Source organism: Vicia villosa, unplaced genomic scaffold (genome assembly GCF_029867415.1).
Source record: "Vicia villosa cultivar HV-30 ecotype Madison, WI unplaced genomic scaffold, Vvil1.0 ctg.000764F_1_1, whole genome shotgun sequence".
Classification (NCBI taxonomy): domain Eukaryota; kingdom Viridiplantae; phylum Streptophyta; class Magnoliopsida; order Fabales; family Fabaceae; genus Vicia; species Vicia villosa.
This window is the reverse complement of record NW_026705343.1, coordinates 12,550-25,315: the sequence shown is the minus strand read 5'-3', so window position 1 is coordinate 25,315 and position 12,766 is coordinate 12,550.

Sequence of the window (12,766 nt, the reverse complement as noted above, 5' to 3'; positions counted from 1 at the left end):
GATTTGATAAATATTTTTTTTTTATAAATATTTTTAGTTATTAATGATTTTATAATAACAATTGTATATCACCAACAACCTAGCCTTATCGAATTACCTAACATATATGAATAACTATTGCATTTCCATATTTTTTTTACATAGATACTATATATAGATTCATTTAATCTATATAATGTTTTGTTTATCTTAAATATACATTCCTCATTCGAATTTTTAAACTTATTTTTACGCGTTTGTAATACATTATTCATCTTAAGATTTGAATTACCCGTGCGGACGCACGGGTCTTCTACTAATTTATTCAATAAAAGAATAGTTTGTGTTCCAATGTTTGCAAGAAAATAATCTTTAAAATGTTTGGAAAAATCATAAATTTCTTTTTACATACAACATTCTGCATATCGAGTCCGTTGTATAGAGTCTCATCTTTTGGATCTTTCTCCAATAGATCGTCAAGCTGTCGCGTCTCAAAGTTTCTCGACCGCGCTCGCAATCAGATCACAGATACAATACTCGTTCAAACAGAAGAAGAGTAATGGAACACTCTGAACAAGAGAATATTGAGCTTCGTGGTACAGTGACCACCCTTCAAGAAAAATTGGAAAGTTTCACTACTCTGGTTGACTCCTTAATGGCCGCACAGAATCAGCCGCCGCCACCCAACAGTCAAGCAACGGTAACATCTGAAGTCACTACTCCAGTTTCTACAGTTGCGTTCAGCATTCCATCTTTCTCCATGCCAGAAGGTTAGGGCCCGCCTTTCAGCTTTGGTGCAGGTTTCCGCCATAATTTCTCTGGGGTTCAAACAACCACAACTGAAGCGCCTGCTACACAAGGTTCGGCGTTTATTCCACATTCAGGGGTAACTTTTTTCCAAATCACTATGGCACTTTCTCAACCCACTATGACAGTTCCGACCCCTACGGTTCACACAGTTCCTTATGGTGGCAATGAGATTTATCATGATCAGGATGATAGCATAAATCAGCGTAATCTTGTGGGAGATCTCCAAGAGCAGTTTAACAAGATGCAGCTAGAAGTTAAAGCTATCCGTGGAAAAGATTTGTTTGGAAAGAATGCCCAGGAGCTATGTTTGGTTCCCAGTGTACAAATACCTGCTAAATTCAATGTCCCAGACTTTGAGAAGTACAAAGGTAGTTCTTGTCCACAAAGTCATCTTGTGATGTATGCCAGAAAGATGTCTACCTATGCAGATAATCATCAGTTGCTTATCCATTACTTTCAAGACAGTTTGACTGGTGCCGCACTGAAGTGGTACACAGGTTTGGATAGCACCAACATTCGAACTTTCAACGACCTAGGTGAGGCCTTTGTCCGACAATACAAATACAACTCGGATATGGCTCCAGACAGAGATCAGCTCCGATCCATGGCTCAGAAAGATCATGAGGCTTTCAAAGAATATGCCCAACGATGGAGAGAAACTGCTGCTCAGATTAATCCACCGTTAAAAGAGAAGGAGATGACCAAGATCTTCTTGAATACTCTCAGTCCGTTTTATTATGAACGCATGATTGCTAGTGCTCCAAGTGATTTCACCGAAATGGTAAACATGGGGATGCGTCTAGAAGAAGGAATCCGAACCGGACGTCTAACTAAAGAAGGTGGATCTTCAAGCGGAACCAAAAAGTTCGGAAGTGGTTTCCCAAAGAAGAAAGAACAAAGTGTTGACATGGTATCCCAAGGGAGGCCAAGAGGAAATGTCAATCGTCAACGTCAGGTAGCTGCTATCGCACCAGCCGTTAATACAGCACCGAATCCGGGATTTACTCCGCAGTTTCAACAACAACAGCCTCGACAGCAAGCTCAGCAGTTTAACAATAATCAGAATCGTGTGCAAAGAGCTCCACAGTTTGGTCCGATTCCAATGACCTACACAGAGTTGTACCCTGCTTTGATTGAAAGAGGTCTTGTTCAAACTAAAGCGCCACCACCAGTACCTGAGAAACTCCCATGGTGGTACAAAGCTGAGGTCTCATGCCCTTATCATCAAGGAGCACCTGGCCATGATCTTGAGCATTGCATAGCTTTGAAATATGAAGTTCAGAGGTTGGTTAGATCTAATCTCCTCTCTTTCAGAAATTTGAATCCCAATGTGCAAGCAAATCCGCTGCCCAATCATGGAGTGCATGTTTTAAACATGGTGTATGGATGTCCTGGTCCATACCGAGTCTATAATATCAATTTCTCAAGAGCAGATTTGGTACAAATGCACGCTACTCTCTGTCAAGGGCAGAATTTTCGCCAACATCACTACGGTTCCTGTAGCATATGTTGTGTAGATCCTCACGGATGTTCGATTGTGAGAAGAGATCTCCAAGTTCTGTTGGATAATGGTACTATTCAGATCTACAGAAATAGGAATGAAGATGAAGTTAACATGATAGGATGTTATCCGCATGAGCTTTTAGTCTCAGATATCAACTCGGAAATGCCTAAAGTTAACGTCATCGTTCCTCATTTCAACATGCCCGAGCGCATAGAAGTTACTTACAACAAACCAAAGGTTCCTATTGCTCCTTTGATCATTTGTCTACCTGGACCTGTTCCTTATGACTCTGACAAGGCAGTTCCATACAACTATAATGCAACAATGATAAAGAATGGACAAGAAGTTCCTTTACCAACTCTTTCATCTGTCGTAAATATTGCTGATGTGAGTCGCGTAACAAGAAGTGGACGTGTGTATACCCCACTACCTCCAAAGCAGCCTGTTGCTCCTACAACCGGACAAAATCCTGTCAATACACCAGTGGGGAATTCCGAGGAAACTCCTGTCAGTAATACAAACACTGATGCTGGCCAATCCAGTGGAGCCAATGTCAATCCTGACTTTGACGAAATTTTGAAACTTATCAAAAGAAGTGAATACAAGATTGTGGATCAGCTTATGCAGACTCCTTCAAAGATCTCAATACTTTCATTGCTTTTAAACTCAGAAGCCCACAAGGAAGCCCTGATGAAGGTCTTGGATCAAGCTTTTGTAGATCATGATGTGACTGTTGATCATTTTGATGGGATAATAGCTAACATAACAGCTTGCAACAATTTAAGCTTCTGTGATGAAGAACTCCCCGAGGAGGGCAGAAATCACAATCTTGCTTTGCACATTTCTATGAACTGTCAGTCAGACTCTTTGTCCAATGTGTTGGTAGACACCGGATCTTCCTTGAATGTGATGCCAAAGACGACTCTTTCTTGCTTGTCTTACCAAGGAATGCCTATGAAGTTCAGTGGTGTAGTTGTCAAAGCATTTGATGGATCGCGAAAATCTGTTATCGGCGAAGTCAATCTTCCCATGACAATTGGTCCACATACATTTCAAATCACCTTCCAGGTCATGGACACTCAAGCTGCTTATAGCTGTCTGTTAGGACGACCATGGATCCATGAAGCAGGGGCAGTAACTTCTACGCTCCATCAAAAGTTAAAATTTGTAACAAATGGAAAATTGGCAACAATAAGTGGAGAACAAGCCTTGATGGTGAGTCATTTGTCCAATTTCTCTTTCATTGGTGCTGATGATGTGGAAGGAACTCAGTTCCAAGGTCTCTCTTTAGAAGACGAATCTTCCAAGAAGAAAGCATCAATCTCTTCTTACAAAGAGGCAGTAAAAGTAGTGAAAGATGGAACTACCACTGGCTGGGGGCAAGTTGTGATCCCTACCAAGAATGAAACCAGAGCAGGACTCGAATGTTCACCAACATTCTCAAACTGCACCAAGAAGGATGAAACCCTTCGTCCAATCAAAGATACATTCATTAGTGGAGGATTCCTTAACCCAATTCCCCAAGAGGTTAATGTCCTTATCGAAGAATGTATCGAAGAAGGTCTACCTGATCCTGAAGAAGAATGGAAATGTTATCTCAATGACTCGGGATATATATCTCAGGAAGAACAATATGCACCGTTCTATCCTCCTTCAGAGAAATCCAAAGGCAATGAAACTGAGCCTGTTCCTGCAGAAATCTGGGACACCTTGGGACAACCAAGTGGAAAATATGATTATATGGTGAAATATACTGCACCTGAAAGTTCAAAGATTGCGATTGAGGATATCCAACTAACTAGATGGGGAGATTCCTTTGAATATAATAGTCAACCAGAAGAGGCTTATCAGCCTTGTCAATTTTCTCAGCAGCCTGAAATTACTGAAGATTTCGGCTTAAATGCATCTACCAAGATTTATAATCCTGAAGATGGTTATTATCACATAAATGCCATTTTTGAAGATGAAGGGGAAGATGGCCCCGCAGTTGACTCAAAAAGTGTCTCTGACAATGAGTCTCTTCATCCTGAAGACTGGGAAATACATCCTGAAAATTCTGAAGATTGTGACTCGTCTTATGCTTTTCAAGAAGTAGAAGAAGACCGTTTCAACTCTACAAAGAACAAGGTTGACAAACTAGGACCTTCAAATCCTACTCGACCAGCGGTCAATGTCAATACTGGAGATAATTCTGAGGAGAATTTTCCTGAATACATAATACACAGAGGAGTTCGTTGCTACTGGAAAGCTGTCGACATTCCGAATGTTGTTCGCCGCTCAAAGTAATCACCTCGCTGTTATTTTGACCTCCTGCCTTGCCCAAAGCAGAGAGATGTTTTATAGGGCTTTGCTTTTAAATGTTCCGCCCAAATAACTTTGTGTATAGGGCTTTGTTTTAAAAGTTTCCCTCTTTGTCCTGCCCAAGACAAATGAGTTTGTGTTTAGGGCTTTGTTTCAAAAATAAATCATAAATAAAGTGTCATTTTGAATTCCCTACATTATATGTTTTATTTTTGCTTTTCTCTGGAAATGGTAATCCTAAAAAACCGAAAAAAAAAAATTTTCAAAAAAAAAAAAAAAATCTGCATACACTCCTGCATTCATAAATTTTCTGAAATAAATATAAATCACATGTGCAGATTTATTATTGATGAACCCATTGAATGCAATAACCCTATGCCCTCTCCCAACTTTGAGTTTCCTGTGTTCGAAGCCGAAGAAGAGGAAGAAGAGGAGATCCCGGACGAGATCTCTCGATTACTTAAGCACTAGGAAAGAGCCATTCTGCCTCACAAAGAGCCTCTAGAAAAGATCAACTTGGGTTCTGAAGAAGACAAAAAAGAAGTGACCATTGGATCGCTGCTTGATACTGATATCAAGAGTAAGTTGACAGACCTTCTCAAAGAATATGTTGACGTGTTTGCCTGGTCCTACCAAGACATGCCTGGGTTGGATACCAATATGGTTCAGCATTACTTGCCATTGAAGCCAGAATGTCCGCCAGTTAAGCAGAAATTGCGAAGGACTCACCCTGATATGGCTAACAAGATCAAAGTGGAAGTTCAAAAGCAACTCGACGCAGGTTTTCTTGTCACCTCAGAATATCCTTAATGGTTGGCCAACATAGTGCCAGTTCCGAAGAAAGATGGAAAAGTCAGAATGTGTGTTGACTACCGTGACTTAAACAAGGCCAGTCCAAAAGATGACTTTCCATTACCTCATATCGACATGCTGGTTGATAACACCGCTAAGTTCAACGTCTTTTCCTTCATGGACGGATTCTCTGGTTATAATCAGATCAAGATGGCTCCTGAAGACATGGAGAAGACATCTTTCATCACCCCATGGGGAACATTTTGCTACAAAGTGATGCCATTTGGATTAAAGAATGCAGGCGCAACTTACCAAAGGGCAATGACTACTCTCTTTCATGACATGATGCATAAAGAAATTGAAGTTTATGTGGACGACATGATAGCCAAGTCCAGCACAGAAGAAGAACATATTGAATACCTTTTGAAGTTGTTTCAACGACTAAGGAAATATCAGCTTCGCTTGAATCCTAACAAATGTACTTTTGGGGTTAGATCTGGAAAACTCTTGGGTTTCATTGTCAGCCAAAGAGGTATTGAAGTAGATCCCGACAAAGTCAGAGCTATTCAAGAGATGCCTGCACCAAAAACTGAAAAGTAAGTAAGAGGATTTCTCGGACGATGGAACTATATCTCCAGATTTATCTCTCAAATGACTGCTACTTGTGGGCCAATTTTCAAGCTTCTCCGCAAAGATCAAGGGGTTGTATGGACTGAAGATTGCCAGAAAGCGTTCGACAGTATCAAGGAATACCTGTTAGAACCACCAATATTGATTCCTCCAGTTGAAGGAAGACCACTAATCATGTACCTTACCGTGTTGGAAGAATCCATGGGTTGTATGCTTGGACAGCAAGATGAAACCGGTAAGAAGGAGCATGCCATCTATTACTTAAGTAAGAAATTCACAGACTGTGAGTCTCGTTACTCCATGCTCGAAAAAACATGTTGTGCTTTGGCTTGGGCTTCAAAACGTCTCCGCCAATACATGATCAACAATACTACTTGGTTAATCTCCAAAATGGATCCGATCAAATATGTCTTTGAAAAGCCTGCCTTAACAGGAAGGATTGCCCGATGGCAAATGCTGTTATCCAAATATGACATTGAATACCGTGCTCAAAAAGCGGTCAAAGGAAGCATTCTCGCCGATCACTTGGCGCATCAACCAATTAATGAATATCAATCTCTCAAGTTTGACTTTCCTGATGAAGATGTCTTGTACTTGAAGATGAAAGATTATGACGAACCGTTACCTGAAGGTCCTGATCCTGGATCAAGATGGGGCCTAATTTTTGATGGAGCAGTAAACGCTTTTGGCAATGGAATTGGGGCAGTCATCATCACTCCCAAGGGTACTCATATCCCATTCTCCGCCAGATTGCTATTTGATTGCACCAACAATATCGCAGAATATGAAGCTTGTATCATGGGTCTCGAAGAAGCCATTGACTTAAGGATCAAGATCCTCGACATATATGGAGATTCAGCCCTCGTGATCAACCAAATCAAAGACAAATGGGAAACTTACCACCCTGGCTTGATTCCTTACAGAGATTATGCAAGACGTCTGTTGACTTTCTTCAACAAGGTTGAATTGCATCATATACCTCGAGATCAGAATCGAATGGCAGACGCCTTGGCTACTCTATCTTCCATGTTCAAAGTCAGTCATTGGAACGATATGCCTAAAGTCAGAATTACGTGCCTTGAAAGGCCTGCCTATGTGTTTGCAACTGAAGCAGTCATCGATGATAAACCGTGGTTCCACGACATCAAGCGCTTCCTTCAAACTCAAGAGTACCCGCTTGGGGCATCAAACAAAGATAAGAAAACTCTAAGGAGGCTTTTTGGCAGTTTCTTCCTGAATGAAGATGTGCTATACAAAAGAAACTTCGACATGGTTTTGCTCAGATGCGTGGACAGACACGAAGCAGACATGTTAATGCATGAAGTGCATGAAGGGCCATTTGGAACTCATTCAAATGGGCATGCAATGTCCAAGAAGATATTAAGAGTAGGATACTATTGGTTGACAATGGAATCTGACTGTTATAAACACGTGAAGAGATGTCACAAGTGCCAGATCTACGCAGATAAGATCCATGTGCCACCGGCTCTACTCAACGTTCTCTCATCTCCGTGGCCTTTCTCCATGTGGGGTATCGACATGATTGGAATGATCGAACCGAAAGCTTCAAACGGTCATCGTTTCATCTTGGTAGCAATTGATTACTTCACCAAATGGGTCGAAGCAGCATCTTACGCCAATGTTACAAGACAAGTGGTTGTGAGGTTTATCAAGAATAACATCATTTGCCGATATGGTGTTCCCAGCAAGATCATTACTGACAATGGTTCAAACTTGAACAACAAAATGATGAAAGAATTGTGTGAGGAATTCAAGATTGAGCATCATAACTCTTCTCCTTACAGACCAAAAATGAACGGCGCCGTCGAAGCTGCTAACAAGAACATTAAGAAGATCGTCCAGAAAATGGTCGTCACTTACAAAGACTGGCATGAAATACTGCCATTTGCTTTGCATGGGTACCGTACTTCAGTGCATACTTCAACAGGGGCAACCCCTTTCTCTCTAGTATACGGCATGGAAGCTGTGCTCCCCGTGGAAGTTGAAATCCCATCAATGAGAGTCCTCATGGAGACTAAGTTATCAGAGGCTGAATGGTGTCAAAGCAGATACGATCAGTTGAACTTAATCGAAGAAAAACGTATGACTGCTCTATGCCATGGACAGTTATACCAAGCAAGGATGAAACAAGCTTTCAACAAAAAGGTTCGACCGCGTGAATTTCAAGAAGGCGACCTCGTGCTTAAAAAGATCTTGTCTTTTCAACCAGATTCTAGGGGCAAATGGTCTCCTAATTACGAAGGCCCGTATGTTGTCAAAAGAACATTTTCTGGCGGCGCCATGACTCTTGCAACCATGGATGGTGATGAACTCCCACATCCTGTGAATGCTGATGCAGTCAAGAAATACTTTGTCTAAAAAAAAAGAACAGCTCGGTAAGTTGAAAACCTGCAAAGGGCGACTTAGGCAAAAATGAGCGTCTCGGTGGACTGAAAACCCGAAAGGGCGGTCCAGGAAAAAATTAGAGACAATAAACAGAAAAAATTCATCCTGGTAGATTGAAAACCTGAAAGGGCAATCTAGGCAAAAATTAGGGATTTATGACAAAGTAACTGCATCAGTCCATACTTCGTCACCCGAGGAGTCTTTTTCATCAAAGGATCTTCAATCAAATCATCGCCAATCTGAAGCGACAAGCACAGTTGGAACTCAAAGTTGTTAGGGAAAATAGTGGTTATTGCTTTCAATGTAGCCTTTTCCGCATATTTACCATTTCCAACTTTTGTAAATACTCCATGGAATCACGCCTTTAGTTGATTTCCATCCTATTAAATAAATTTGAGCCTTGTGCCTATTTGTTTGCAATTCTTGATCTTTTCTAGCTTGCAAAATGACGCTTTAATTGTGTTATTCATTTTTGAAAGAAAAAAGAAAAAAAGTTTTAAATGAATTTACTTTTCTTTTTCAAAATAAAAGCGAAATTTTCCTTTAAGTTGTGAACAACAGAAGGAACATCAACCACTATCTCCATAGGATGAATCAAAGATTATGATAGGAAAAGCTCTTCTATCCCCAGTGAACAAGGTCTTTTATCCCCAGTGAAGAAGGTCTTTTATCCCCAGTAACGAAGATTTTCTATCTCCAGTGAAGAAGTTCTTCCATCTTAGTGAGAAAAGATGCTCATCTTCCCCAGAGAAGTTTAAAGCACGCAACACCATTCATCACCTGTGTTATCTACACCGTGTTGAAGAACATTTGCCAAGTATCTGGTTGTATTGCGACGTCGGTCCCTCTCCAGTATACTTTTTTGTCTGTCCGTATTGTTAGCATGCATGCGACATTCATGACATTCATCATTCATACATATTTGCATCATTTATGCATCATTGCATTTTTCAAATGTCTTCCTAAAATCACTTGTTCAGGATATATCTATCCCAAAAAAAAGAAAAAAGCAAAAAAAGAAGAAAAGAAAAAGAAGAAAAGAAGCAGATATGGGCGTGTCATCTCTCCAGTAGGTTGTCACCCACAAGCAGAAAGAACATCTTCTTTCTCCAGTTCCCCACTAAGATCATTCCTCGTGGAAGAAGGTTGCTTCAGTTTCTCCTTTCAAAACAAAGGAGGAAATCCCCAGTTGAGTTCATTCCTCATGGGTACAAAGTCTTGTTTGACTGTCTCTTTCCAATTCATTCTTGGATAGAACCTTGTCTTTACCAGAGATTCAAATTCCGATTCCCCAAACAGAGTCGTGAAAAAAAACAGACAATAAGCAATAGCCTCATCGTCTGAGCAGCTTATTTCTCTTTCAAAAGATTTTTCCTCTCTAGGAAATCAATCATGAAGACCATTTGACAATCAGGGCCTTATTACTGTTCACAAGGCTGAATAACCAGTAATTTCCCTAGAAAAGTCTCCAGGATCATTTTACCACTCGGCTGATAATTGATCATGTCTTCAAAACCGCTATCACGAGGCTGGTAGTCGGTAACCTTTTGTTCTGGTTATATTATTTAACATGTCTATCACAAGGCTGATAGTCGGTAATATTAACCGAACCTTTGAAACCTTTTTACCTTGTCAAGTCTATGACACTGCTGATAGTCGGTAATACGGTTTCACACCTTTCACCTTCGCATTATTAACAAGTCTATCCCTATGCTGATAGTCGGTAATGTTGATAGGTAAGCTTTTCTTACAAAGCTATCATTCCCTGGTGAAGCATACACTTGCTTTCCCGAAAAGAAAAAACGGATTCTCTTCCTAAAACGGATTGAGACATCCTTCTCGATCTCTTGTCCCCAGTGGAGTCAGTTTTGATATCCCTCGGTAAGAATATCCTTGCATCATTCGCAATTTTGGTATCTTAGGTTCAAAATTCGCGTCTTCTAATATTTAAGTCTCTTCCACCCTATCAAAACGAAGATTTTCAATCTTCATGTCTCAGGTTGAAGAAACTTAACTAGGGGCATCTGTCATACCCCAATTTTTGACCTAAGATACCACCTCATATCATTTGCATATACATCATTTGCATCTCTAACAAAATGCATAGCTTGTGTTTGCTACTTGTGCTCAGCAGGGTTTAATCAAGAAATCACTCATCAGTACAAGCAACAATCAATTAGGGTTTTGTCCCCCCTTCATCTCAAATGAATCATCTTCATCAACAATCAACATTTGGTTCTCAAAGATTCATTTCAACAAGCTCAGGGACTTTGAATCAACCAAATTAGGGTTTTGACTGAAGATAGCATAGCCCTGATTTTTGCTCAGGATTTGACCTAATGACTTGGGACATGACCTCAAGACCCCAAGTGCATCATTTTGACCTAATCTATTGGCTCAGGACATCTCCTACACCAGGATTGATCAACAATGAAATTTCAAGTCATCAGATTAGGGTTTTGAACTATCAGGGACTGAAATCAGGGATCGCATTTGGGAAACCCTAAAAATCCCCAGGAAGTCAATCAAAGGTTTCAATCATCTTCAAATAATCCCTATGACAACATCCAATGGAAATTGTGTCTCAATTCAAGATCCAGAGTCATCAATTTCATCAGGTCGACAATTAGGGTTTTTGACCTAAATCACCTGAACAACTGACTTTTTAATCAGAACATGGTGCCACAACTTAAACCATGGCTCAAGGTCTTCCAATAACTCAATGTGATCCATTCATACCATTCATTTGGTGAGGATAGCCTGGTTCATTTGAAATCTCCAGAAACGCGATTCGTCTGAAAAAGTCAACTGTACAAGATCACCATTGACTTTTGGGGAATTTTGGTCAACCTTGACTTTTGAAGTTTTGAATCATCAATATATGATATATGAAGTCATTTGATCAAGAAAAATCAAGAAAATCAATCAAGAATCAAAAAGTCAAAAGTTTGACTTTCCATACTTAGAAAAATTCTAAGTGTTTTTCAATGGTTTTTTCCAAACTTTGGAAGGGAATTTCTCAAAATTTCACCTACAAACTGAAAAAAACTTCCAACATGAAAGTTGTAGATTTTGATCCAATAAACAACTTTGTCAAATATGATGATTTTCCAAAAGATCAACCATTTAAGAGATATGGAGCTTCAAAGTTGGCATCTTTTGAAAATTTCACTTAAAATCTCATTTTCTTCAAAGTTCATGGATCTTTTTCACCCATTTCCTTAAAGGTCTTGAAGAAACTTTCAACTAGGGTTTTGAAGTACATAACATGAGCTTTCCAAAATGTCCAAGAGCATGAAAAAATATGGAGTGTAGCTATGGTTTTGAATTTTGACATTAGAGGTCATTATGCATGAAATTACAAGCCATTTTCACTAAGTTCATACACTATATGGCCTATAACACAAGTGATGACACACCAATGCAATAATTGGAAGATATTTTTCTGGTTTGAGATCAGAATGGAAAGAGATAAGAAGCTTGGCAAAATAACCATGGTTAAGTCACTTTTAAGCATATGCATTAAATGTGAAAGATTCCATTTTATCTCTTAAGCCAAATCATCACTCTTTGATCCACTTGCAAGGGCTTTGTATTCAGAAAGCTTGGCCTATAAATAGAGGTCATTTCCACTCTCCAAATCACACCAAAACCTCACAATTATAGGGTTTCTCTCTTCTTTATTGAATTGCAAGTTTCAAGTTTCAAAGTGAGGTAGAAGACTCAACCTCCAAACCCTTGAAGTTCTGGCCAAAGTAATGATTCTAACATCTCATAAACATCATATGTGATGTGTTTGATCCACTCACACACCCCTAATTACCCCAAAACTCAGAATCATCATCTCACCTCCATGTTTGCATAAAGTGAACCTTAACATGCCAATTCTCACATCAAGCCATATCTGCCCAAACTATCACTTCTAACACCCTCCATATACTTCATATGAATGATCCAAACACTCACATATGACCTGTAACCTCATAATCTTCAAATTCGATTCACACTCCAAAGGCTCTGCAGATCGGGTTCCATAGCTTAGCACAGGTGAATTCAAATTGCTCCAAGCATCCAGACACCTTCCATAATCATCATTGAAGCTATTCAGATTGATACAAAGCACCTGTAACACCTCCAGATCAAAATTCAATTCTCAGTTTGGCCGTTTTTGAGGTAAGTACACTTGAACTTTAAACTCTATGAATCATGCATCATAAATGAAATATTGCTTTGCCATCTTATTTCTGCACTATCACTGATCAATAACCCTCAATCAATTTCATAATTCATCAATCATACACAATTTCAGATTGAATCATAGAATTAGGGTTTTTCGTGTTCATC